The sequence below is a fragment of the Myotis nattereri genome (genome assembly GCF_964212035.1).
Source record: "Myotis nattereri genome assembly, chromosome: 2".
NCBI lineage: Eukaryota > Metazoa > Chordata > Mammalia > Chiroptera > Vespertilionidae > Myotis > Myotis nattereri.
Window position 1 is genome coordinate 130,955,219 of NC_138076.1, and position 6,871 is coordinate 130,962,089.

The following is a 6,871-nucleotide window of genomic DNA, read 5'->3' on the forward strand; positions in this document are numbered from 1 at the left end:
TTATCTTTCCAGGTACAGAGACTAGTTTTAATGTATAAGCTGTATATTTATACATTGCTTGGAATCACCTTTGTAATTTTTCTAAATGCTTTGTCTTGCTTAATCCAGCAAAATATCACTTTATGCTTTCATGTCATGCTCACACACCTTGCATTCCCTTTTCAGTATTTTGTTATGAAAGCAAACCAGCATCTCTCTTTATTGCAGATCATTAAATGATGCTTTAGCTGGTGTGCTTTTTACCTGTGTATTTTCAAGTTAATTGGATGGCTTTACAGTATATTTGTCCAAACCAAAGTAGTTTGATTTCCTTTTTCTTTCGTCAGTCTTTTTACAGGAATAAATAGAAGTGCATATTTTAGGGGCGGGGCTGTCCTTTGAAGAGTGGTGAGCCTGATTTCAGAGGCAGGTGCTGTCCCCGTGGGCCACCACATGAAGTCTGGTCATGTTTTTGCCAAGGCATGCAGCATTTGTGCCAACTCACTGCCTCCAATGCTTTCAGTGTTTGTCAGCTACAAGAATGTCAGGTGTTTTCAGCTATGTGATAGCTGGTTGAGGCCAGCTCATAGTATCAGATGCATGAAACCATAGCAAGATCTTGAGAACCCTAAGGTTTGTATTTCTTCCGCTAGCTTCAACTTGAGTATTAACCCAATTGTCCAGTAATAGGCTAAAAAAATTTTTGAGTGGCCATTACATATTTTTCGCACTGGCTAAATGACCTATTTGCCAAGAGACATTCTGAATTTTAAGAACAGAGATTTTTCTCTTTGAGCACTAGAACAGACAAGTTTTCTCTTTAAAGGGATTTCATTCAGATTTGCTGTGTTTCTCTATTTGCCATATCAGCTACAATAAGTGTCTCAGCTATGTGCCATCTGACCAGTTGATTTTAAGCCAGATTGGTTAAACTTAATTTGACATTCATGTTATAAATTGTTGCTGAAGGTTGAGGAAAGCAAGTATGGACCATTGAGCAGCAAAGCCACTAAGAGTGACAAATCTCTTCCTAAAGCCAGCAGCAGTGAACCATCCTAGTGCGGACAATCACAACACATCCCCAGCTGATATGAATAAGTACCCCCCCCCCAAAAAAAATGCAATAGGTTTAATGATTGTAAATACTGTCTCCCATCTCAGCACATGCTGCTGTGTCTGGGTGTAAATGAGTATTTATCACTTCTTGAATTCTACTCTGGCCAGTGGCCAATAAAGAAAGTGCATTAAAATGAGAAGATATGAAAGGTGGGACTTGGTTCCACATTGATCTGAATAACGATAGTAAGCTTAAAAGCTGTCTTGCTGCTTTTAAAGTTAGCTGTTGTCTGTTTTCAAGAGTAAAAGAAAACATCTAAGAAAATAACAGGAAGTCAGTGTACAGCTCAGCGAGAACCTTGTTTGGTTTGAGTCCTTTTCAGCATGACATTATCATCTACATGAAAGCAGAGCTCACCCCTGCCAAACCCTAAAATGCATAAAATGGAAATAAGGAGGGACGATGCCTTTCTCCCTCATTTGTTTCTGTCGTAGCAAATGTCTCCAGTGCATCTGCTCACTGTCTCTCCCAGAGGCTTCTGTGGCCACATTAAATAGGGCAGATGCCACTCAGGGACAAACCTGCATGTGTGCTGGCATGACCGATCTCTTAGCAAATCCCAAATGCATTTCCTCTTAATGAAACACCCACACAAAGGGATCTCTGGTCTTTCAAGCACAGAATTCCCTAATCACGTTAAGTCTTGCTGGGAATTTTGCGATAACTTCCTGCAGGAGGCCATTAAGTTTCCTTTTGGCAGAGTCAGGAAAATACAAAGGTTACGAAAAATCTATCCCGGGTCATTGTCCTGGAAGCAATATAACTAATTACATTTTTAACCAAAGACATTGTTATTTCAATAACAACCCTGAACAACAAAATATAATCTTACTGCTATAAGAGAGGAATACGCAGTTATTTAATAATTTCACTTTTTAAAAAATTAGATGGCAGAAATCTGAAATAGATGATAATTTATCTTACATATATAACTGCAAATACATGTACATGTTACACACAGGCACACACTCATACATGGACACTGCATTAACTTCTTAGGGCTGCTGTAACATCATACCATAAAGTAGGTGGCTTAACAAATAGAAATTTATTCTCTCACAGATATAAGAAGCTAGAAATTCAAAAACAAAGTGTCTGAGAGTTACCATGCTTCTGGAAATGCTACGAAATGATCTTTCCTTGCCTCCTCCTACTTCCTGGGGATTGATGACAATTTTTGGAATTCTTTGGCTTATAAATGCAACACTGCAATCTCTGCCACCATCTTCACATGGTGGTATTCCCTCTGAGTGTTTCTGTGTCTACCAGTCCTCTCCTCTTCTCATAATACAGGTAATGTTGGATTTAGGGCCTACTCTAATGTACTATGAACTTATCTTAACTTGATCATATCTGCAAAGACCCTAATTCCAAAGAAAGTCACAAGTTACAAGTGGCCATGAATTTCTGAGGGATACTATTCAGCCTGGTACAGTCTGCCTCTGACCCCCCCAAATTTATATTTTTCTTATGTACAAAATAGACACTGCCCATCCCAACATCCCCCAAGATCTTATTCCATTCTCACATTAACTCTAAATCCAAAAATCTCACCGAAATGCCTCAACTCAAAAAAGTTCCAAATCTCATTGTCTAAATAAGGGTATGAATGATATGAATGAGACTCTAGTTATGGTCCATCCTGGGACAAAATCTCCCTCTGTCCACAGACCTATGAGACTCGAAAACAAGTTATCTGCTTCCAAAATTCAACGGACATTCTGATTCTAAAAGGAGAGAATGGAAAAAATAAAGGGATTTCATACACAGCAGGAAGAATTTCATCAGGCTTTCAAGACCTGAGAATACTAGTAAGCTTCTGTGGCTCACTGCTCTGTCCTGTGGACCCTCGAGAACAGCAGTCTCATTCTCCGAGGCCTCTGCATCCACAGTCCTGCCTTCGCAGTCATTCTCCCTTCATTTCATTCTCTTTGTCTCTTTTAGTCCTGGCTGGCAGTGTTTCAGCTGGCATAAAATTCTCAAAAAGCCTTGTCAGTCTTCAGAGGATGTCATCGGGATTCTTTTCCCTCACCCAAGGATCTGCTTAGGGAGAGAAAGGGAGAGAGAGAAACATCAATGTGAGAGAAAAACATTGATTGATTGCCTCCTGCACATGCTCCAGCTGGGGATCAAACCCACAACCTAGGAATTGTATGCTGATCAGGAATTGAACCCACAACCTTTTGGTGCATGGGACGATGCTCCAACCAGCTGAGCCACCTGGCCAGGCCCAAGATGGTTTTTTGATCCAAGAGTCAAACACCTAAGCTCTTCGGGGAAAGCTTGTCGAGCCAAACTCTTGGCTCTGTTTCCAGACCACCCTATCTATACAATCTGGGAAGGTTTCTAATCATCAAGTTCTGGTTCCTTTATGCTTCTTCTTCAATTTCCTCTCAAATTTTACTATAAGCATTTAGAAGAAACAAGGTTCACGTTGCACACTGTTTGAAAGTCTCCCCAGTGAAATATACAAGTTCATCACATAAATTTCACTCAACAGCAGAGAACAATTCAGCCAGGTTTCTACCATTTCATGACAAGGATCACCTTTCCTCCGGTTTCCAATAACATCTTCATCGTCACCTTCTAAGTTCTCATCGGAAGTACCTTTAATATTCATATCTCTAGCAACATTCTGTACATATCTCTATATAAATTCTCTGAGGTGATGAAATTTCTCTGGCACCGTCTTCACTTCCTTCTGAGCAATCAATAGATCGCCTTTAACACCCACGTTTCTACCAACCACCTCTTCAGGGTGATCTAGGCTTTTTCTACCATGCACTTCAAAATTCTTATAGTCTCTACTCATTATCCAATTCCAAAGCCACGTCCACATTTTTACAATATGTGTTGCAGTACCACCTGGCTTTCTGGTAGAAAAATCTGCATTGGTTTCCTAGGACTGTTGTAACAACTCACCATAAGCGGGAAGGTTTAAAACTACAGAAGTTGATTGTCAGATAGCAATAGATGCTAGAAGCCTACTATCAAAGTGTCAGCAGAACCCTGTCTCACTCAAGGCTCCAGTGGAGGATCCTTCCTGTATTTTCCTAGTTTCTGGTGTTCGCAAGCAATCTTTCGCATTCCTTGTCTTATAGACACATCACTCTAATCTCTGACTCCATTGTCACATGGAGATCTCTACATGTATGTTTCACGTCCAAATTTCCCTTTTCTCATAAAGACACCCTAAGACAGCCAAGCTGTGAAGCAAAGCATGCTGTTGCTAGTACCAGACCTTGGGCCTCTTATTGATAGGTATGGGGTACTCTGACACCAGCTACTACTTGTTTGAGAGGTTTTAGGAAAGTCTGAAGCCTGAGCCAGGAAAAGCTGCTGCAAACCGCTTGGGTTGGGTTGCAAACTGGATGGACCAGGGTCTCAGGGAATCACCAAGGCCAAGTGAACAGTGTGAGCCAGGCTGATGAAAAGTCAGATATAGCTGCCACTCAGCTTTGCGACAGGGGAGGTACCAGCACAAGAACAATGACCTCTGTGAGCACCCTGTCTGGGAGAAAGCCATCCCGAGTTCTTGCCCTTATGTCAGACAATACAGTTCCTCCCCAGATGTCCCAGGTTCCTTCAAGGCCCTACCCCAGCACTGGAGCCCAGAAGAACCAAGTCCAAGGAAGTCTATGTGCTGGCCCTTTAAGAGAAACTGCCTGGGTCTCCAGCAGCCTTCATGTCACTCAGCCACAATCCCCACTGGTTGTCACAGCCCAAAGTTACAGGGACTTCTCTTCCCAGCTCTGGAACCTGGGCTTTGGGTCTCTTGTAAGGCTGGGACCCCTTGCTCCTCATGGGAGGCCTCTGCAGCCAGGATATTCCTCCCAATTAAAAAAAATGACACACATGTCAGACCACCTGTTCTGCACCTCACCCCTCCTACAGGTCTCGATCTACTTTCTTCTTTACTTCACTAGTTATAGGACTTCCCTAAGTCAGATTTCAGGTGGTTCTAAATCATGGTTGTTCTGTATTTTAGTTGTAATTTTGATGTGATTGTAGGAGGTGGTGAGTACCAGCATATACCTAAGCCACCATCTTGGTTGTCTCTCCTTATCCTCTTATAGCCAGGGGATAAATTTAATGATTGATATAAAAATGGAAATTTGATCATTTACATGATGTACCATGTCCATGAGATTTTAAAAAAGTAAATTCTGTGGAAAAGCACAAGTATTTCCCTGGCCAGGTGGCTCAGTTGATTGGAGCATCATCCCATACATCAAAAGGTTGCTGTTCTATTACCAGTCAAGGCACATAGCTAGGGTGGGGGTTTGATCCCTGATTGAGGCCCATATGGGATGCAACTGATAAGATATTTCTCTTTCGTATTGATATTCCTTTCTCTTTCTCTCTGTCTGTTCCTTTCTCTCTAAAACTCAATAAAAACATATCCTTGGGTGAGGGTTAACAAAATAAATTTTTAACAAAAGCACAAGTATTTCTGATACCAAAACCAGAAATAAGTGCATCTTTAATTCAAGAATGTGTGCAAGATTATTTCTTTGCAGGCAAAAATTTGGCCAAGCATTATTTTTCTATTTACATATACATCTTTCACTTTAAATTAGTTTTAACCTTCCAGTCAAAGATGGCCATGTAGGTAAAAGGGGTACTTGCCTCCTCCCACAACCACATCAAAATTTCAACTAGGCACTTTCCCTCCCTGGAGCAGGCCCAGCCCTTTCTTCCCCCTCAGGCATACATCTCCTCACTCCTCAGAGTCCCCACGACACTTGCAAACAGGGGAGCAATGGGCAGCAGCAACTCGTCCCAGGCTAACCTCCTGAACCTGTCCCTCAAGCCTCTTTTCTCTGACTCTCCAGTGAGCCAAAGCAGCCCAGCCTAGATTCATTTCTTTCCTATAACATTTCTAGAGAGTCAAAGCAGCCCCACCTAGCCTTTCTCCTGCTGCTATTCTGTCCTAATCCCTTTCTTGTTTCACTGTCTACAATAAACATGTAGAATTAGAAAACAGAATAATAAACAGGGGGAAATATTTCATAAGTCACTTAAGTTCAAAGGTCTTACTTAAATTTTAAATGTTGATGACCATCAAAGAAGCTACAAATACACAGTTCAATGATTCCCCAATCAAGTTGGCACTCGTGTAATTCAGAGGGAAGTGTCTAGGTGTGGACTAAGAAAAGCACTGCAACATATAGAACACCAGCATCTAAACTGATACTGTGCTACAGGAATGGGCGTGGCTGTAAATATCTGGGGGGGGGGGGGGGGGGGGGGGCAAATCAGTTCAGATGACAGAGATTTTTCCACAGATGCATTTTCAATTATATAATAGAAATCAGTAGCAAAATAGGATTTGATTCCTAGAAATTCACATTAGACCTAAATGTGTTGGACTAACTTGGAAAGAAGTGATACTTCATTATGTTTTAGAGATAACACCTTTATTCCAAATCTCCTCACTTCCAAATCTTGGTGCTTGACTTCAGGTATCCATCTTTGGGGTTTCCATTTCTTTATTCCAGCAACTACATCCCTTATTCCCATAGACACTCTTACCTCATTCCACTTTAAAGCAAAGTTAAAATTGTGTCTGAAAATTTACATGTTAGGCTTTAGTTTTTACAAAAAAAAAAAAAAAAAAGAAATCCCACAAGTTGTCTTAGTCCATTCAGGCTGCTATAATAAATTACCACTGACTGAGTGGCTTCCAAAAAATGGAAATTTACTTCTCACAGTTCTGAAGGCCTTCTTTTAGGTCACAGACTTTTCGTTGTATCTGAATTTGGTGGAAAGGGC